The sequence below is a fragment of the Ambystoma mexicanum genome, chromosome 6p, assembly GCF_040938575.1.
Source record: "Ambystoma mexicanum isolate Mex_15411 chromosome 6p, UKY_AmexF1_1, whole genome shotgun sequence".
In the NCBI taxonomy this organism is placed as follows: domain Eukaryota; kingdom Metazoa; phylum Chordata; class Amphibia; order Caudata; family Ambystomatidae; genus Ambystoma; species Ambystoma mexicanum.
This window is the reverse complement of record NC_090935.1, coordinates 68305344-68328032: the sequence shown is the minus strand read 5'-3', so window position 1 is coordinate 68328032 and position 22689 is coordinate 68305344. Positions and strand designations below refer to the sequence as shown.

General features: G+C 44.3%; 1 protein-coding gene across 6 annotated transcripts in view; it reads left to right on the top strand.

Moving 5' to 3' along the window:
- Window positions 1–22689, top strand: part of LOC138511221 (long-chain-fatty-acid--CoA ligase ACSBG2-like) — a 379274-nt gene that overhangs the window by 120879 nt on the left and 235706 nt on the right. The window lies entirely within an intron of this gene.

The following is a 22689-nucleotide window of genomic DNA, read 5'->3' as shown; positions in this document are numbered from 1 at the left end:
TGGTGTTCATTTTTATACATGTAAATTGTTCAACACAACATCTGTTCAAATCACACAAAAGCAACTGGCCAGAAGGACTGCTTGCTCTGACAGTACTGTACTGGGACATCACCCCTTCCCACAGTTGAAGTGTACCGTAGATAGGCATAATTTGCCTGTGCAGTTGATTGTCAACTGTTCCTGTGTTCAAGATGCTTGAGTCAATGACAAAGGTTTCACATAAGTTTCCATCCCCAGAGGCTGCACCTGGCTCTTTGCAATGGTTTCAACAGGTATCAGTGATGTACTCATCATCATCACCCTCAATCTTGGGGTCCAATAGTAGAAGGATGAGAACAAGTGGTGAGACAGTTGGTATCACCCAATGTATCACCCAATAACATTGAATGCAAAGGTATTGGCCAATTTGACCGAATAATCTTTACTGTATGGCCTATTTGACCGAATTTCGGCTGTACAAAATGATCGTACAACCAAACATTCGGTGAAATGGGCCATACGGTTCCATTATAGCGAACAAGGGGAAGAGGGGTTATGGGTCTGTACCCCACTCCCTTTGCTCGTTATAATGGGAACAGGGGTTGCAGGGGTGTCCCCTGGTTCCTGGACATTGTAAGCAGATTACTTTAAAAAAAAAAGAAACAAAGTAAGGGCCCTGCGGCATCAGTTCTGACCCAGGGTCAGATGGAAAGCAGATGGTGAAAGGTAAGTGGGGGGGGTGGGGATGTACTGGGGGAAAGAGGGGGATGGATTGGTATGATTTTGCCCGTGGCAAAATTGTGTTTGCGGCAAAATTGTCTACAGCCAATTACGCTGTGAACAATTATTCCACGGTCAAATTGTACTAATCCATTGCAAACACTGTAAAGCTCACGTCATCGAATTGTTTTCAACAAATTTTAGCACATTACAATGAAAATATTGATGGGGTTAGGTTGGGGAGTTACTGAAGGTGGGGAATGTAGGGTGGTTGCAGAGGGTCTCTCCCTGCATTTATTTTCGAAGAAATATTCTAAAATTCACACAAATAAATATAAGAAAGCAAGCAACATTAACCCAAGGGGGCATATGCTCCATTATATAAATATACAAAATTACTTAATTCCATGAAAGACGAACCAGTCAAGTGCTGGTTTTCCCAGCACAGAAAGCAACAACATGTTCCAGGGTATTCCCAAAGTTCCTCTTCCTCTGACCACCCAACCCTATATGTGGCTAGGTATATAACCTATTCCTCTTGCTCGCTCACCTGACCATCATTCGGGCATGAACAGCATCATTCCTCCAGGATACAATCACGTTTGTGACATGGAGGCCATGGAAGCCATGCAGTTGATCCTCAAAACTGCGAGGCATTTTAGACATTTCTTAAGGTTCTTTGTAACGCAGGAAAACAAAAACAACCCAAAAGACTGCACACCATTATGGACCTCTCAGTATCACTTGCCAAGGCAGAGGCCCTTGTAACTTTGGTCAAGCCGAGATAAAGAAGTTGCACAAGATGAAGAAGCTCACTGAGGGATGCACTGTGACTGTTAACTTGCCTGTTGGCCTCTTGGGAATGTTCATAGCGTAGAACAGACATTAGTGAGTAGCTGCCACTAACACAATATCAAACATGCCCCATCTAGAGCTCTGCTGAGAGTGTTGCAGTAATCATTTATGGTACTGTACTTCTCATGTAGGCTGCATAACTTGACATGGTTATCCTTTTTGAAATGTGAGCTGTTATTCAGTGACCATTTCTTTCACAGGCTGGCATTTGTTAATAAAGTATTTGGCTGCAAGGTAAAGTACTTTGAAAAACAGGCAACATGCATTGTCTTGCCAATTCCTAAGGCATTAAATACCATGGATCTATTGTCTGCTGCAACAGATTACAAATGTAAATTACCATCCATTAGCCACTGTACCTCCACCTCCTCCACCCTCGGCCAAGTGCAAAGTTCCATATGACTTCGGACCTGAAGCCTGTGTGTGTATTTTAAATTTGTATTTGTATTTATTTATATTTTTTACAGCGCCTTAAACCGCAACGCTGTACAGAGAAACAAAATACGGTACAATAAAAGTGAATGGACGTAATCAGTGAAAACCATCAATCATATTAAGCGTGTTGGAGAAAATGTGACTTCAGTGACTTACGGAATAGAGGATAGGCAGAGATAGAGCGAAGAGAGAAGGGAGAATGTTCCATTGTAAAACAGCTAAAAGGGCAAAAGAACAAAAGCCAGATTGGGCACATGGGGGGCAAGGTGCCACTAGAAGAAATTTAGAAGAGGGACAAAGAGAGCAAGAAGGGATATAGAAAGATACCATATCCGAAAAATAGTCAGGAACAAGACCGAAGAGAGATTTAAAGATAAGACATAGGTACTACTCTGTACAACATGGACACTAAAACCCTTTTCGACCACCTCAATAATCTTGGGATCCTCTATACAAACTTCGCAAACCACACCCAAATTTTGCTAATAATAAGTGGTAACCACGCCACTGATTCCACAAAAATCAATAAAGTCTGCAGCATCATTCAGGCCTGGATGGCGGATCACCATCTCTGCCTGATTGATGACAAAACCGAGCTTCTCATACTAGGCTCCCTGTACCGTCTTAAATGACTAGACCCGCCTATACATCCTTCTGCATTGACAGAAACCCTACCAACCTCTCAAACCATGTGAAAACACTGGGTGTTCACTTAGATGCAGAATTATGGGAATATACAAAAATGTCACCCTCATTTATGCGCCCCGCAGTCACTGTGACTTTGGGCTCACACAATATTATTGGCTCCCATTACTGTGCCCAAGCAGAGTGGGGGTTTTGGGGGTGTCCCCCACTCTCCTTGGGGGCAGTAATGGGAGTCGGGGTTGCAGGGGTGTCCCCTGCTTATCATTGTGGTAAGCAGGGGACAACAAAGTTGAACAAAAAAAATGCACCCTGCGGTATCAGCTCCGACCCACGCAAGGGGGAGGAACCAACGCACAGGGATAGCTGGGAGTCAGCAGCACACACAGAAGTGTTCTGCCGTAAAGGTAAGGGGGGACGGGTAGGGGTATGTGCGGTGGGGGACGAGGGTAAAGTTATCTATTTTTTTACTGCACCACGCCATATTGGCATCGACATTTTTATTGGCACAGTTACGGGTGATCACATGGATTCCAGAATGATCTATGCACAAACACGTCAAAGCCCTCGCCTCCTCGGCGGTCTACACCACTAGACTCATCAACCTCAGCAGAAAATTCCTATCCACTGACAACTGCCTGACCCGACACACCTCCATAAGAACCAAACTCCCCTGGCTACGTTCCCCATCCACCTTGTCACTAGCCACCCCAAGATTCTCAGGAAAAGGAGCTGGGGACACTTGCTTAACGTTCATTGCCCCCACCCTATGGAATGCCCTACCTCTCCACATCCAAGAGCAGGCATTCTACCTCATCTTCAGAAAACTGCTAAAAGTCTGACTTTTTGACAAATACGACTAACCTGACTTTGGGGCATCTCTCTTGGTACCTAACTGTCTCTCTGCAACTTTGCTTATGTACCATATTCTTCCTGTGTTCTGTTTCTTAAGTTTACCAGCTTTGTGATACTTATGGGTTTGGGTGCTGCCAATCAATGCAATAAATAAATAATTTGAGAGTGAAAATACAGCCACCTGAGACTAGTGAGGTAGGGGGAGATAGAATCTGAAAGGAGAGAGGACTGAGAAGGGGAACAGATGAGTTACAGACAGATTTCAGAGGAGCAAGATGAGAAAATAGACACCCAAAGAGAGTAGTGGAACAATAGAATAGTCGGGAAAAGATCAGGGAAGAAATCAACAGTTTTTAAGCTTGAAAATTGAGGAATGGGCCAGCCTTGCGGATATTGTATAGGTGATAGCGACAGCCATGTGACGCTAGAGAAATATGGTGAGAGAAGAATAGGGCAGTCAAGATAAAGCCCCAGATTTCAAGCCGTAGGGGAGATTGGAAGCTGGGATGGGGAAAACAAAATAAAAGACGGAGGAAGAGAAAGGGGTATAGTATTTGCAGGGCAAAAGAGAACCTCTGTTTTCCCAGCATTGAGTTTGAGATAGTGAGAAGACATCCATGATTTGATAGCTGACAGGCAAGTAGAGAAAGTGTGGTGAATATCAGAGGTGAAAGAAAGGACACATTGAGTGTCATCTGCATAGAAATCGGGAGAAAGGTCAAATGAAAAAATAACTGCAGCAAAAAGGGAAGTATGAAGGAGAACATAAAAGGACCCAAAGCATACCCTTGTGGAACACCATGAGCAAGCAAAAAAGAGACAGTTAATTTGCCGGCCCACAAAACAGAGAATTTTCTTTGAGACAGATATGATTGCAACCAAGAGAGAACAGAACCCCTGAAACCAAAGGATGAGAGGGACGCCATTGAAAGGGAGTGCCAAATGCAGCGGAAAGATCCAGAAGAATAAGAGAAGAATGTTTAGAGTCGCTTGCAGTAAGTAGTGAGTTCAGAACTGAAAGAAGAGCAATTTCCGTAGAGTGGTAAGGACGAAAGCCAGATTGAAATTGTGGAAGAATAGACGAGTTAGAGACGAAAGTAGAAACTTGAGTAGACCAACCATTCAAGTAATTTTGAAAGATTCCTCACATAATCCCTAATTGCTCCATTTACCAGTCTTCCAGTCTACCTTGCCTGCGGTGTCAACCACGCTTCCCCGCATCGTACTGTGCATCCATTACCTACTCATTCCATCATTAGTGCTTACTTGAACAGTACATGCTAGACAGCTTTATATGACCTATTAACTATGGCCGAACCTAATTAGTAACTCTATGACCATTGGCTCTGCCTAGCCACTGTATCTCATTTATTATATAGAATAGCGTAGACTCCACCTGCTGTATTGCAGACTACGAAAGCCTTTTGCTTATCGTGGTGGACTGCCCACCAGAATAGCCTGTGAAGCACCTACTGCACCTCCGTCGTAGTTCACATTACATTCTTAATCACAACTCTGCCTCCTAGCAAAGCTCATGCTACACTTTTGTTCCGCCTTTCTAGAACAGTCACTTCCTACCTAGCATATTAATAAGATATCTGCTAAGTTACAGGGATACGTTTTTTAATACAATACCAGCCCAGTGGTCGGTATATTGAGCATCATAGACACTGCAGTTGAGAAGAACATTATTTAGATAACTAACAGTACCCATTATACATTTATTGAACATAATGCTCTTTGGGTGAATAAAATGACTCTTTAGCCACATACAAATCCCCTCTGGAATGTTCAGAATGTGAAAATGATCAGATAGCAATGGTCTGATTCTGTTTATGTGGGCTACTGTACATTTTCTAACTAAATACGCCACTAAATTGGTGCTTTGAAAGTAGGGAAAGTTTTCTCTCTCTTTCCTATTAGATAGGTAGTACACCACCGCCAACCTAGCGGAAGCACCCCCTGAAAGGAACAGGGTGTGCTTCTGCCTAGGGACAGTGTTAACATTCTGGAGATGTACTTTTATATCAAACTATGCTGTACTGTTGTGCGCTCCAAATCCACTTCTTGTGTGTTAAGAGAGAGTGAATAAGGACAGTCCCCCTTAAACCAGGAACGACCGTAAAGGAGGGGAGGAAGGACATGGCATGGGCATGAGGGAGGAAGAGGAGGGCTACTTGAGACCGGGCACCAGAACCATGTAGAGGGAAAATAAAGAAAGTGGTAGCTTTAGCTTGTCTCTGTCTCCTTTATTGGGTATTCCACCCGTGCAACTGGCAGAGTGTCACCTTGCCTACAACCACACTCCAGCTAAGGGCCACAACACACGGTAGATTCAAAGATCCAAACACATGAAGTCCAAAGCACTGACACAGCTGCCTTATTTTCAGAGGGAAATGTGCAGACTTACATTGATAGGCTGTTTGTCTGATAATATTGCAAGGGATGCACTTCAAATATTTTGAATTCTTCCCATGTCTGTGCATGAATCTGAAGCATATGGGACTGCATACATGTGGAACTTATGATGGTCTCTGGTCTCCTGAGGCACTCCATTTACCAGCAAAGTATAGGAGGTGACAATATTTGGAATGCTGCTATGTTAGATGTATAGCACTACCACACTAGCATTGTGGTCTAAGAAAACACAGGGTTGACACAAATGGTCTAGATGGCAGTGACAGTGATGCTGTTTTACTTGCCATGTAATGATGTGATTAACTTTCTTTCTGACCAGCAACAGGAAGTCTATTTCTTAAACAAAATGACTGCTACAGACTCTGTACCTGTGTTCCATCCTCGTACTGCATGGGATCACGTCTTTCCAGGAGCAACGCACACTCCTGGCTGAATCCTGACACAGCATAATACTTATCTTGAGCATACCCCGCTCTTCTAATTTAGGGACATCACCGAAACAGAAGTCGTCACCCTCATGAAGAACATTAAACCCTCTAGGTGCAAAGGGGATATCTGCCCCTGCACCCTCATCAAAGAATGTGAAGACACGCTTGTACCATTCCTCACTGAATTCATTAATCCCTCCTTTGCTTCAGGTTCTGTCCCTTCTTGCCTTAAGGAAGCATGAGTACGCCCCCTCCTAAAAAAATGTCACTCTACCCCAACACCCCCAACAACTACAGACCCATTACCACAGTCCTGTTCTTACTAAAAATCCTGGACAAAGCGGTTTACCTACAAGTCCAACACTTCCTGCAATCAAACAACATCCTTGGCATCTGACAATCCGGCTTCCGCCCGGGCTACGGAACCGAATTGGCTCTGCTCAACCTATAAAAACAGATGGATGACATCAGAGACACAGACATACCCGCCCTACTGCTCCTCTTAGACCACTCAGCCACATTCGACCTGGTCGACCATAAGCTTATCTGTCAAAACCTCTCCTCCTCAGCACACTTCTCTGCTAACGCCATGACCTGAATCTCATCATTCCTCCAAGGCAGAGCCATGCAAGTATTATCTGACAAAGCATATGCAAAACCAGCCATCATCCAATGTGGATTACCACAGGGCTCCTGCATATCCCCTACGCTCTACAACATATTCACCAGACCTCTTTTTAACATACTTGATTCACTCAGCAACATGTACACTAACTACGCTGATGATACTCAAGTCCTCCTCCCTCTGTCCAACGACTATTAGGCTGATGCCAAGACCCTCAATGCCACCTACGCCACCATCCACACTTGGATGGCTGAAAACTGGCTTACCCGATACTCATCCTTCAAAATCGACAACTCCACAATCTCAGTGTCCCAGACTGTAAAAACTCTTGGGGTCTACCTGGACGCCAACCTATCCACGTCTAGGCAAGTCAGCGCCATTGCCTCCTCTGCAGTCTACCACACTAAACTTCTAAATGCAGCTAGGCCATTCCTCACCATCGCTAACTGCCTAACTATTGCCAGAGCCATTATCAGATCTAGACTGGACTACTGCAATGTACTTTTCAGAGGCATTTCAACAAGAAACCTTGACAAACTTCAAGCATCCAACTTTTGAGCATCCAAAAAAATGCCCTTTGCGCCGCCAAAGGCATCCCTAAAAGGGAACACATCTCCTCAGCCAGACGACAAGCCCACTGGCTGCCCGTCTGTGAATGTATCCTTTTTAAAACAATCACCCATACCCACAAGTGCATGCACCACACAGCCCAACCTTACCTGTCACAGAGAGTAAAAATACCCCTCTTGCATACCTACTAGAACACCCTATGTCAAAATGTTACCTGTACCCATAGTCAGTCGTGGTAGAGGGGGTGGTGCAAGCTTCCCGGTTATTGCTGCCAGGCAATGGAACTCCCTCCCTCTCGCCCTTATATCCGCACCCTCACACCTCACCTTGCGCAAAGCTAGCAAAACATGGCTATTCTGTTAAATTCTCCAGCAATGCCTGCAGTGTCCCCAGGCTATGTCTTGATGTGCACACATTCAATAACAGCTATATGTAATGTGCTATGCCGCGATATGCGTTACCCTTTGTGTAACGATATTGCTACCCATGTAACACATCATGTACCCAAGTATGTACACCTAACTGTAACTAAGCCGATTTCTTGTAACAGCACCACAATGCCTCAGGCTTCCTCTGTGCTTTATAAATGCAAATAAATAGATAAAAATAAATAGATTATTGCCTGAGCAATCAGTGGATAGGTGGGCTGCAAAAGAGTCTCCTCCCACTACACCACCAGGGCAATTTGGCAATTTAGAAGTTGCACAGAGGGGAAAAGCTACATTAATAGTGTAATCGGAAAAATGGCCCAAACATGCTGTTTTGTGCATTCATGAAAAATAAACTTGTTAATCCAGGTGGTTACAGGTTAACAGCGCTTGTCTTTATTTCAGATAGAATGAAAATGCCTTCCTCGATTACTAGTTTGAGGAGGCATTTAAAATGGATTCTAATGGTCTCCATCTCCTTTTACCAGGTGGAAAAATAAGGTGGATTCTTTTGGATCCATTGGTTTACAAGTATGAACATATTTTGGTGGTGAATAAACTAGCAGATTGTGAAGGGTGGGGTGGTAAAGATCGCTGTCATGTGAATTCTGTTTGAATCCCCAAATCTCAAATAAGCCTGGCAAGTCCAGAAACATCTTGCATACCTGTCCCGTACTGTTTCTGTATTCTTCCAATATCTTTGGCATGGTCAAAGGCCTTTGCATTAGTGAGAGATCCTCCTCATTGGGACTTCTTCTCCTGCCTTCCCTCTCTCACTCTGGCCACCCACCCTGGGCCTTCTACCTGCTCCTTCCAGTGAGGCTAAGAACCTTGGGGTTATCTTTGATTCCACCCTCTCCTTCTCTCCTCACATCTCTCACGTCTCTAAGAAGTCACACTATCAGCTTCACCTCCCCAGATGTATTTTTCCTTTTCTCACTTTCTCCCAGAAGCTCACTGTCTCCAGAGTCCTGGTCCTCTCTAAGCTGGACTACTGCAACAGCCTCTTTATTATTATTTTTTGTTTTGGTTTTTTATTGGGATAGCTGATATAAATCAACTTTACAATATCATCATAAAAGCAAAGCATAGTAAAATGAATTATACAATTGAAAATTAAAAAAGAAAAACATCAAGAAACTTGTTTTAGAACAAACACGCTAGACTTGCATACATTAAAAAAACAAATCACAAAACCCAAAGTTAACACAACCAATTTTCAAATCAACTTATAACCACTGTTAGTGAGGTCTAAACAGTTCTTGGACAAACATCTGCATTCTTGGTCCAAAGACACTCACATCACCTGCACTAATTTCATGCTTATACCAGGGTTGGGATAGTCTAATTGACAGTAGTCTCATTGCTCTTCTGTAGTTTCAGACCACGGAGAAACGCAATTGTCCTTAGTCTAGTCTGTGTCTAAGTTCCAGAATGTATTAACTTCCATAGAATTTCAGTGGTAAGGAGTCTAAAAAGTTAAGTCAAATATTTGAAGTGTGTACGTTGCTGATCGATAAGTGCATCACACTCAGTCAGGAGATGGCCTAGCATTTTTTTGTGATATTGTCTCTCACAGAAGCGACAGTAATTGGCTGTGCTGTTGACAATTTTATGCCGCGCCAAAACCTGTCTTGTTGGCCACAAGTTCAACCTCAAACGAATGAAGTCATTTCTGTGAAGAGGTGATGGATATTGCAACAGATAAGGCTCAGGTAGACTATATTTTTTTTATGGCAAACAGATCAGGGTCGAAATCTCGATACTGACTACATGTGGCTCTGGTGTTAATCCAGTGTCTCTGAAAGAGTTTTGTCTTAACTTGATTAGGATTTTGAATCAGAGTGACTAGAGAAACATCTGCAAGTGCAAGGGCGTAGATGACTAACTTCTGCCACTTCAAGATGAATGAGTCAGACGGAGAAAGGACGAATTCTGACAGTATACCCAACACGGAACAAGTTTAAGGAGCTATCAAACATTTTCTGAGGAGTGCAACCAACTGCCACATGTACAGAGCAAACAAGGAAATCAAACCTAGTTCATTACGAATCAATGCTACTGGTGTCGAGGGTGGAAGCTGCCGAATTCTTCACCAGTTTTTGCCCTCAAGCCTTGACCAAAACACTTTTGTCAAGGTCAATTTTGACTCAGAAGCATAGAGGAGGATAGGTGTAGTCTTTTGCCGATAATAAGTCAAGACTGAAACGATAGTAAATTTGCCAAATTTGGCTTGCATAAGTATGGCTTGATGAGAAGAGGTGATTTTTGTCTTGTAGTAACTGTTGGTGAGCGAAAGTACCTCTTTGACTGGTAATTAAAGTGCCCAAATAGGTGTAATATTGGACATTTTGGGGTTCTCTTGATGGAATTCTTGGCTGGCAGAAACTGCATAATATTAGTCTTCTCCAAGTTTATGGTGAGAAGATTGTCTTCAGTGTATGTGGCCAGTGCATTCAAGGCTGTCTGCAGACCCTTCAGTATTTTAGAAATAAGCCGTAGGTCATCAACATACAACAAAAACAAAAGCCTTGTTCGCCAGTTTATGAGGGTCAGTGAGAAGATGTAAAAAAGCTCTTCCATATATCTGAAATGAAGACGTTCAAGAGAGCCGATGCCAAGGTGCAACCTTGTCTCAGCCCTCTAAACGTCTCTATAGCTTCAGAAAGTTTACCGTCGGATGTTAGTCTCACACATATGGTATTCTGCATGTGAAGGGATTCAATAAGCAACATAATCTGTGAGGGACACCCATGCAGACGCAGTATTGGAACAAGAGCTCCCATCGAGACTGAGTCGAAGGCAGCTCTTATATCACCAAAGTTGACATATAATGGTTGGTTCACGGTGCGATGATGTTCTATAAGTATTAATGGATTCACACCAGTGCCCATACCTGGAATAAATCCAGTTTGGAAGGGGTCCCTCTTTTGCTGATCAGCTGACCATTTGTTGAAATCATGCAAAATGAATTTGGAGAAGAGCTTACCAGGCGCATCCAAAAGCGCAATAGGTCTATAATTGCCAGGATGCAAATGATCACCCTTTTTGAAGATGTGGATGATTACCGAGGTACGTCATGACAGAGGTATTGTGTTGGATCTTATGATTTGGTTAAAAACACCGAACATGATTTTAGACCAAAGAGGAGGATTCTGTTTGAACATTATATTACACAGCCCGTCAGGACCCGGTGCCCGCGAGTTGTTAAGTTTATTAATGAAAAACAAAATATCCTCCTCGGAAATCACTAAACCCTCAAATTTTGGCACCTCAGAGTTCTGTCCTTCTTAATGGAGTGATAGTCTTGCATAAAGATTAGTAAAAAACAGCACCCACTCTTTCTCGTTCACCCCATTTAGCTGTACCGGGTTTTGAGCAGCATTGTTAGCAATGTTGATGAGAGACCATATTTGAGCAGTATTTTTTTGTGAAACACTACGCAACATGGCCTCCCCATCAGCTTGCAACATGACCATTCGATGGGCACAAAGCCAATTCTTGTAGCAGCATTGTAAAGATCTAATCAATTCACGCTTGTTCATAAAGTTAGAAGCAAGAACAGTCTGTTTCTGAATCTTTCTAAATAAAGATATTTATTGCTGGACCGCATCATCAAATTCGTGAGTGGGCTTGTGATGAGCCAACGAGTTTTAATGAATCTGAGTCTGATATAAAGGCACAAAGGAGGTGTAATCAGTCATTGCAGCTGTGCCATCACAGTAAGCGTTCTCTACATTGTTGTTAAGAGATTAGGGCATTTGAGTTCTGTATAATGCGTGTTCTCGCATTATTAACCAACATGTTGTGTTTGAAGGTTGAGGAAACAGACTCGGCCACCTGATTATTCAGCTGCCAATTTAGATTAAACATTTTGTGGTCACTATAGATCCGGTTGTTGACCTTAAAACGTACGGCTGCCTCAAATGTGCCAGAATCAACAAAGACATAGTCAAGAGTAGACTCGCTAGTTCCTCTACACCATGTGACTTTAGAAGGGATGTCCCCGGCAAAGCCCCGTTACACATTATTAAACCTCTATCATGCATCAATGACTTCCATCTCAAACACGTCAGATTAAACCTAGGATTATTCGCAGGTAACAATCACCAATCAAAACGACACCTGTTATTTCACTCGCCTCAGCAACGATGTTCATCAGGTTTTCTAAATCAGGGAAAAATGTGGTATCTGTCATCCCCCCAGGGTTCCGATACATATTGATAATGGCTACCACACTCCCAGGAAAGGATAGTTTCACCATGAGTAAATATAAGTTGGAAGCAGCCCAAAAAGAAAGTTGCCAATTTTTATGATTTTTATGGCAACTAGGAGTCCGGAGGAATGACGACCCTGACCAGATGATTTAGCAGCATGTAGTATAATAGTGTGATCTTCCCAAGTTGGTTGCTGAAGTAACCAGGTTTCTTACAGAACTATGATGTCATGATCTGCAGAAAAGCAGCTCTTTGACCCAATAAGTGAGAGAACCCACAGGTGTTTCAGCTGATGAGAGAAATTGAATTATATGCATGTTTGACTGACGGTTATAAGTTTGGCTTAAACATTCTGTCACAAAAGTCACTGTGCGAGCCATGATCAATATTATTTATTTCCCCATGTTGTGCAGGTACTTCTTGCAGTGCAGGTATCACGACATTTTTTAATTTCCCTAGTCTGTGCTCACCATTATTGTCCATCATAACAGGGTCACGTGCCAGCACAAACCTTAGGGTAAATAACTCCATGCGTGCCCATGCGTGCCTGCCAAAGTGCATTTCTAACTAAGTTAGAGTGTAGCCATAGTCTTACTATGGAGGGGTCTCTATCACTGGTAAATTCAATTTGCTCAAAATCAGAGGAGGCGATCTCCTGTAAAGAGCGAACATCTTCACATGTACCCAGAATGCGAGTCCTGTTGATAACATATGAAGGATAAGGACCTGGGCGGCAATAAAGAATGAGACGGTGGAACTTGTCCCAATGCTTTTTTTGTACTATTCGGGGGAGCCACCTTTTCCTCCCTGCCATTGGGGCTAACTCGCCCCTCAACTGAGCTGCCATGACCTCCTTCCTTGTCTCTTGCGGCAAGGCTACGCGACACGACCGGCTCTTCACTACCAAAGTCTAAAATGCCCCCTTTCGGCAATAGTGGCTTGGTTGCAAAATTCTGGTTTACATAGAGCTCTACAGCCTTAGCAATCTTATCATCTATCTGCAGACTGACTGAGCTTTGTAACCTAAGGTTGGACAGGTGATTGAGTGCAGCCTCAGATGGATTGCAACTAAATTTGTCACTTGGATTAATGTGTGACGTAGGTACACAGGAATTAGTCTTTAGTGGCTTCACATTACAGAAAGCATCATATTTGTGGGGCACCATTTTTTCAATTTCACAGTTGTTCAACCTAAGATCGTCATCCATTTTGTTAAGCCCAGCAGCACCCCCATAGAAGCTGCATCTATATGGCCAATATTCGACCTTAGACCACTATCCACATTGGAATTCATTGTTGCCACTGGCAATTGGACAATGTCAGCGCTAGATTGCTTTAGGGTGACATATTGTTTAATCGATCTCTCGGTTTGTTCGTGGATGATATCCAAAGCAGAGAATTTGCTCTGAACATGGTCAGTTTCCAGAAAAGTAACTTGCTTCGTACTCTTAGCGAATTAGATTCAGATATAATGATTTTGGAAATGGCATTTTGTTCCTCAGCTGCTTTGTCACAGGGAATAGAAGCCACAAGATCATTGAGGGGGGATAATCCTCCACCTCAGAGGCCTTGTTATCTGGTTCAAGACAACGTGTTTTTTCCCTAGCGGCTGAGCTGATGTAGCCACGTGACCTACTGATGTCAAGTTGTTTTTGGATGTTAAACTTTTGATTAGTTGTATAATATTAGTGTTAATTCGCTGTGACAAGCCCTTTTGATTTTGGGATTTTTTTGTTATTCTTGGGGCTACTGAGAAATTTCTCTTTGAAGTTTTGGAATTAAAAAGACCATATGATACCCTTTGCTCCACATGGTCTTATATTGCAATAGAATCATGTTCAGAACCAATGGTAATACTGGCAGGTTCAGTACCAGTATCACAAGCAGACACCACATCTCTAATCAATGGGCACGAAGGAAGAGAAGATGCTTTAGATGCTGGTTCATTCACATAACCAGCATTTTTCTGCTGACTCGCCTCACACTCTACATGTTCTCCCAGGCCACTGATTTGGTGATTTTAGGTATAGCCAATGAAAGGAGAACAGGAATTTGAGATGGAATAGCTTGGACTGGGATGTTGGCTGAAAATGTGGCAACAAAACCAATATTCACGTCCCTCATTGCCATACCATTTGTCCTATCATTCACAAGTTCACACATCCATACTACCAGTTGATCAATCTGTTTTGCTTGATCAGTAAGTTTGCATTCCAATGTTTCAAACAGTTTGATCAATGTAACAATGGTCATATTCATTGCATTCAATGCTATTTCGAGCAAGACGGATTGAGGTTGTACTATGGTGAAGTACAAGATGTAATCTCTTCACTATTTCTCAGTGACACTGTGCTGGTGGTGGCAGGCTTAGATCGAGAAGAGTGAACTGACTGAACAGAGTTATCAAACATGCTAGGGGACTAATATAGACTGTTGGACTCAGAGCATAACAAGGAAGATGACACAATGATAGAAATGTTTCCAACAGTGTTTATACTAGTATCAATATGTTGTATGGAGTGCTCTGCTGCTATGCGACCAAGTGAAGGCAAGAGCTCCTCATGCAAGTTGTTACCAGGCAAGGCAGATTGTGATGGTACATTTGGCAATGGTGACACTTCTAAGATTTCAGTAGTCGAGGGTAAATTCAATGTTAGAGTGGCTTCCGCTGACAATAGTTTTGTATCGGTAACTGTGACATTAAATGGCATCGAATTCAACTCGGCCACAGGCAAGGAGCTCTCAACCAATTGCGGAAGGCTGTCCACAGTAGGAATGATGGGTGTACTTACAGGCTTGCAAAAGTCCCGAATATCGCCTGCACACATTTTCTTATCAGAGTTGGTGAGAGATTGATTAATCATTTTGCATTTAAGAACATTGGCCGGTGTAGATCTAACTGGCATTGACTTCAAGTTAAGAGGCACTAGATATCTTAAGAGTACTAGACATCCCTGATTTAAGGGAGTAGATCGAAAAAGGCATAGACTATCAACTCACTAAGATAGGCCTCGTAGACTTACTGTTGAATGGTGTGAGTTTTTTGAGAGGTCTAAAACAGTTAATAGATGCAGGCAAAAGGAGGCTAGAGACTGGTCAAAGGGCCTTGCCCCGCAGTTCCAGTCACCCCCACAAACAGTTAATAGATGCAGGCAAAAGGAGGCTATAGACTGGTCAAAGGGCCTTGTCCCACAGTTCCAGTCACCCCCACAAATGAATGATGGTGTACAATGAGAGAAAAAGGAAAGTGGCTGCTCCAGGGGAAAAACACTGCAGTTGCAGCCGCAGTAGCAGACACAATGTCAAAGAGTAACAGACGTGAATAAGACCACTTGTCTGATCACTGTAAGCAACCTGAGTTGGCGACTTGTAACGTCATCAATGTTGGTGAGACGTCCTCCAAACAAGGAAATCAGCAGAGAATCACAAAGTTAGTGTTAAGTTTGAAGAACGGTTGTTGTTCAGAGATTCAGTTCCTTAAAGCACTTGCTCAATGAAAAATGGAACCATCCACAAAGTAAAAAAATCAGCACTGAAAGTGTTCTCCATTCAAAATATTTATGGCTTACCCTTAATGTAGAGTCACCCCCGTACCGTCCACCGGGCACTGGACACAGGACACACCGCTTACACACTGGATTATTCAGTCGGGACCAAGCTACTTTGACTAACACATAACAAGGTCTGATAATCTGGAGTCCTCAATTTCGCAGCACTCCCTTGATTACGGAGCACACGACTCAAAGAGCATCCGATCCGCAGTCACTGTGCTTAAGATTTCCCAGTCACAATGTACTTGAATTCTTTACTTTAGATCTTCAACGGTATAGAGAGTGGGTAAAAAAAAACACATTTCACTTAGCTTAGCAGACGCCCACGCTCACAAAATCAATCAGGCTTCTCAGACCGCAGGGTAATAAACACCAAAAATTTCTTGAAACCAAGACATCCACGGGGAGCGCGTTCGTGACAACAGTCAAGTGTTTATTTAAGCAAACAGGTTTCCCAGTGAATAGGATTCGCTCTTTCAATCAAAGGTTAAACAGAATCCTTTTAAATACCCTCGCGGACGTCTATCCCTGCTGAGTCTCACTGCTCAATGGACTCCAATGGCACCACGCTGTCCACAGAAACACAACAGAGAGTGTATTCCTCAAAGTGCCTGGCGAGAGCCCGCCTCTGCCAGGAATCTTTAGTTCCAGCTGAGACGTTGGAAAGTAGAGGAACGGGAAGTGCTCCTTCTTTCCTCCCAGAGTCTCTTCCTCAGCACGTAGATGCCCTGCTCACAGTCACCGGGACCTTCTGCTCATTCTTTCTCTGGTACTGCACATAAGCCTCTTTATAAATCTGCCCGCCTCTACTCTTTGCCCTCTTTAACTTATCCAGAACAGGACTGCAAGACTTGTCCTTGGCCTCAAGCCCAGCAATCGTGTCTCTCCATCCCTGAAATCTTTCCACTGGCTCCCTGTGGCTGTGAGGATCTAGTTCAAGACCATCTGCATCGTCCACAAGTCTTTCTGGGGCCAGGGACCACACTACATCAAACATACTCTTCCTAAGCATCTTCCTTCTCAAGCACTCTGCGCATCCACCTCCAACTCTCTGAGGGTCAGATGCTTCTCCATGCAGAGAGAGGGGGTTGATCTCCGTCCTCGGCTTGTGCCTCCCTCTGGAACAGCTTCCCTGCTCTCAAACTTGAGCAGGACCACCTAAGGCTCCGGAAGATCAAGACCCTCCTTTTTGCTTCCGCTTTCTCTCTCTCTCTCCCTTGCTGATGTCCCTGTCTGCTGCGCATACTGGTTACCTGGCCATCCACTGAATTTACAGGGCCAGGCTCCTGCATGATATGAGCGCTGCAGCGCTGGCCTCTGGTGCAGGGTAAAGGCAGCACCGAGGGATCATGTCACAGGGGGCAGATCACAGGACCAAAGCTCCGTGGGCTGGAGCGCGCGAGCTGAGCTGCTTAGCTGAAGTCCAGCTGCCCCTGCAGCACACGATCTCCGTCGGCAGCACAGTGCTGCTAGATGGTGCAGGGCTCCTGCCCTGTAGGAATGACGAGCCAGAGGTGGAAGCCGGCCCACCCAGACAAAGGCCCACAAGGAACAAGGCCATTTCCTGTCTGCACCTGTCCTCACCGGCAGTGCGGTGCAGGACACTTCGCCTCTTATCCTCCCTACCGATGACTTGTAACGGAACCACTGCAGCCATCTACTATCCTTCACCGCAACTCTTGAACTACCATAAACTTCCGGTAAGAGTCTGCCTGCACTATTAACTAACCACATTGCAAGCACCCAGACTCGGTCCCTAAAACACTTAACACCATGAACTCTCACAGTAATGTGCCAAAATGGGTGCCCACATGTATGATACCCGAGTACCTGCTGTATCCCTAATATGCATTGTAGTAGCTCCATTATTGTACGTTATTAGCCTGCATGTACGTTACTTACCTGTAAGGTTATGCTGCCTGCACATTCTGATTTACAGTTGCCACTTAAAAAAAAAAATACCCTAATTCCCTTGCGCCGTTAGCTGCACTGTCTGAACAATGTACCACGTAAACCCGGACTTGCCTTGTACTTTTACTGCATGCATAATGTATTGTACTTCTACACTGCATTAATAGATCCGTGCACTAGCACGACCACGTCTCACAAAGCTACCGTAGCAACTTGTCCTAGTATCACTGTCTACTATTCCAAAGATTCTATGTTGACCTTCCAACGTCACTATTACGTGCACCCAGCCAAGTGCGTTTATGCCTTTGGGCTGTCTTTCACCAACTATGCGGCATAGTATGTGCATGTATAGTACTAGCTAACGTGCTACTTAGGATCTAGAAATACTACCACGCCTATCTCTCCTAGTACAGAACTAGCAACCTTCATTACATCTGGACCTAGCTATGCTGTGGCATTTTATTGCAACCCATCACCTCCTTGTACTGTGGGTCTTGGCTACTCCCTTGACTCACACCTTCTATTCTGCACCTCACACCACACCAGAGTCTCACGCCCATGCCTCCAACATTGAACCTGGTCACCAAACTACTGGCTCACCACACTATTACACCCATCTCACCTATCTCACCTGCCACACCCACACACTGCTTCTCACCACACCCTAACCTTCCTCACTCTACTAATCCTTACCTCAACTCTCCCGCTCTATGGCTTCAGCAACTAAACCCACACCCAACCAACCTTGCCCGCTACATCTGAGAAACCTCAGCCTCAGAACTAGATTCCCCCACATACCCAAACTCCAGCATGCCACATGCCAGCGAACAAACACTAACCAAACCCAGACAGCCCAGGCACAACCCGACAACCTCAAGACACCACCTAAAAACGAGGTGAAGGGCGCTCTCATCAATGCTAGATCCCCCGGCCCACGACCTTGACATCGCAGATCTCATCACCACACAAAACCTTGATTTTATTGCCATTACAGAAACATGTCTTCATGCAGCCTCAGGTCCGTTACTGGCACTAGCCATCCGTTATGGTTACTCCATTATCAGAAGTGACTGCAACTCCAACCTCTCCAAAGGTGGCGGCGTCGCATTTATCCACAAAGACAACATCAATATGAGATTGATTCCCAACACACAATTCAGTTCTGCTGAGTCCCTCTCAGTCAAACTCTCTCTATCTCACAATAACACAGCCACCCAGCACCTCATCTACAGGCCCACGGGCCCACACGCTTCTAATGACATTACGACCCTCCTTGCCGACAACACCAAACCCAACTCTCAAGTTCTTCTTCTTGGTGGCCACAATCTCGGCCTACTAGATCCCAATGATTCCCACGCCGAACAGATTGCGAGCAATATTTCAAACCTAGGATTCTCTCATCGCATTCTCAAACCCACACACTCCAAAGGGAGGACACTCGATTGGATCGCTGACTTAAATTGCAACACGCATATCGCCTCCAACGACCCATGTCCCTGCTCAGACCACCACATCATCATCTTTAACATACCACCCAACGAACCACACACCAAACCTAATATTGCGCCATCCATCCCTACTAGAAACAAAAAGGACATTACCAAGGACAAACTCCTCCCCCTCATCCTGCCTATTCTTAATAATCGTGCCCTCTCGCATGATGACCCAACGGTCTTGGTGGACACATTCAACCAAACCTTGCTCAAAGCCATCAATACCATAGCACCTCTCAAAATCAGGAAACCTAAACAGCGTGCCCATCTTAATTCTTGGTTCACCCCACATCTTAGAACACTACGCAAAGAAAAATGTAATGCCGAAGCACTTTGGAAAAGCCATCCTTGCGAGGCTAATAAAGATAACCTCATCATTGCAACACTTAACTACAAGGAAGCAATTGTACAAGCTAAAAAAGAGACATAAAACAAACACATCTCACAAGCTGAATCTAATACGAAGAAACTATATCCAATTCTTAAAGAACTAGAAACCCCTTCCGCCACCCCCGATATGTGCAATAAGGACAGCACATGGTGCAAGAATATACAAAAAGCTCTCCTCAACAAAATAGCCACATTACAGTGCAAAATCAATGCTAAACAAAACTGCCTTCAAACTTCCCTCCAAACTAAACTGATGACTAAGAAACCTAAAACCTCCATACCTTCACATACCCCATTTAGCTTTGCTCCACTTACCATCACTGAGGTAGAAAGCATCATTAGTAAACTGAAACCGTCCAACTTTCAGGGTGACTCCTGTCCCGCCCCCATCATCAAGGAATTGGCACATGAACTTGTCCCTTTCATTACCACCTTTATCAATGCCTCATTCCATTAGGGCATTGTTCCTGATAACCTTAAGGACGCATGAGTCATCCTATTGTTAAAAAGACCTACGTTGGATCCTAGTATCCACACCAATTACAGGCCGATCACCACTGTCCCATTCTTATTGAAAATCTTGGACAGGGCTGCATATTTACAGATTCAGAAGTATCTAGAAAATAACAATCTTCTTGGCACAAGACAATCGGGTTTCCGACCCAAGCACGGGACGGAAACGGCCTTACTAGATCTTAAAACTCAAATTGAGGACTTAAACGACAATGGCAAAATGGCCTTATTATTACTCCTCGATTTATCAGCAGCATTTGATCTGGCCAACCATCAAATCCTCCGCCGCCACTTGTAACTAGCGGCCCACTTCTCTGAAAAAGCCACCAAGTGGATCAGTTCTTTCTTGGATAACAGACAGATGAGGGTTTTCTAGACCACTGCCACAGCAGAACCTACACCGGTGCTCTGCAGGTTTGCCTCAAGGCTCTTGCGTTTCACCAATGCTCTATAACATTTTTACTAAACCTCTATTCGATGTGCTTGACTATCTGGGTGTCACCTACACCAACTACGCCGATGTCACCCAGATACTCATTCCAATCACAGGCGACTACTTAGTGGACTCCAAAGCCCTGAACGACAACTATCAAGTCATCCAAGCTTGGATGGCCCAGCATGAGCTTTGTCTCAACGATGACAAGACAGAGCTCCTCTACCTGGGCTCTCAACAGCGACTGAATTGACCTGACCCCTCCTTCAAAACGTTCAACATTGATGGGAACTCTATTAAAGTTTCCACAGACACTAAAACACTAGGAATCTACCTAGACTCCACCTTATCACTTAACAGACAAACAAATGCAGTCGCCTCGGCATCCGCTTACACATGTAAGCTCATCACAGCATGCCGCCCCTTCCTAACCACACAGAACTGCACCATCTTGGCCAGGACATTGGTTATGTCCAAACTGGACTACTGCAATGCCTTATATTTTGGGACCAACCAACGGAACCTTAACAAATTACAGGTTACCCAAAATAACACCATCAGAGCTGCCCTAAAAATCACCAGATCTGCACACATCTCTGAAACTAGGAGAAGCCTGCACCGGCTCTCAGTATCACAAAGAATTTCTCTGAAATCTCTCACACTCACAAACAAATGTTTGAACAATCAGGCCCCCATCTATCTTGCCTCCCTCTTCTCTGTCTACTCACCTACCTGGCTACTTAGATCAGCTCAAGCACACTGCCTGATCATCCCTAGATATAAACTGCAGTGAGCTGGGGGTACTAGCTTCCCAGTCCTTGCCTCCAAATTATGGAACTCCATTCCATTTACCATTAGATCTGAACAATTTCCTACCCTATTAAAACTAAAAACCAAACTGTGGTTATCCACCACACAAGCCTAATGCCACTTAGGACTTCTTGGTCATCACCTGCTTAGCCTATGTATTCAAGATTATGCTAACTGTAAATATTGATGCACATCATACTGTATACTATGTATAATGTTACTGTATACATTGTGCATACCTTTACATTGTTATTTTACCATTCTGTATATCCTGTGCATTGTTGTCTCTGTTTATCTGTAACTATTTTTGTGATGTACTTACTTGCCAAGTTATGCGCCCGGTTGCCTTTGGTCCGGGTGCACTATATAAATAAATAAAATATAAATACAAATATGATATGGCATTTATATTGCGCCTATACACAAGTATTCCAAGGCGTAACGAGGCAAGGGAGGGGGAACAGAGGGAAGACAGACAACGATCCTACTAGCCAAGGTGTCCATCAGATCGCACAAGTGCATGGGACAGGGAGGGAGGATAAGTGCGGGGTGAAGGGGGAGAGGACAGTGCAGTACATGGGATCAGAAAATAAATAAACAATAAGTAAGAGAACGGCCAGCAGGTGGCCATTGCAAGGGTAAGTGCATTCATCAGGAGTCAAGTGCTGGTAGTGGGACTGTAGGGATACAGAAAACAGTCCCCTAGTGCGGGGTTTGCCAGGAAGGCAGTGCAGGTGTGTGACTGGCGGGGGAGGGGACCTGGGCCCGAGATCACAGGGTGGCCAGGTAACCAGTGCAGGTTCAGTGTCAGCCAGGAGGTCAGCAAGGGAAAAGAGGAGAAAAAGCAGAAGCAAAGAGAATGGTTTTCAGGTGCTTCCGGAACCAAAGATGATTCTCCTCAAGTTTCAGGGTGGCAGGGAGGCTGTTCCAGAGAGAGGCCCCAGCAGAGGAAAGAGATCTACCACCAACTTTTTGCTTGGAGAAGAGACTGACCCTGAGGGAGTTTGAGGCAGAAGAGCAAAGATCTTGAAAAGGAAGGTATTTAGGAAGAGAGAGTTGAAGGTATTGAGGCCCCAGGCCACAGAAGGCCTTGTGGACAATGCAGAGGGTTTTGAACTTAATCCTCGTGGCCACTGGGAGGTAGTGCAGAGATTTCAGTCCTGGAGAGATACCATCCCTGGGCTTGAGGCCAAATACAAGTCTTGCAGTCCTGTTCTGGATAAGTTGTAGAGGGCGGAGATTAGAAGCAGGCAGATTTAGAAATGCATGACCGGTTGCCCTTGCCTCCCAACCACTACAACCCTACAGTCCCCTAATGCTCTACATCTCCTGGCTGCACTTACTAGTTACTTTACACTCTCACCTCCCCCCTCACGTACCCTAGCACTTCTTCCCCTACAACTCCCCTGCACTTGC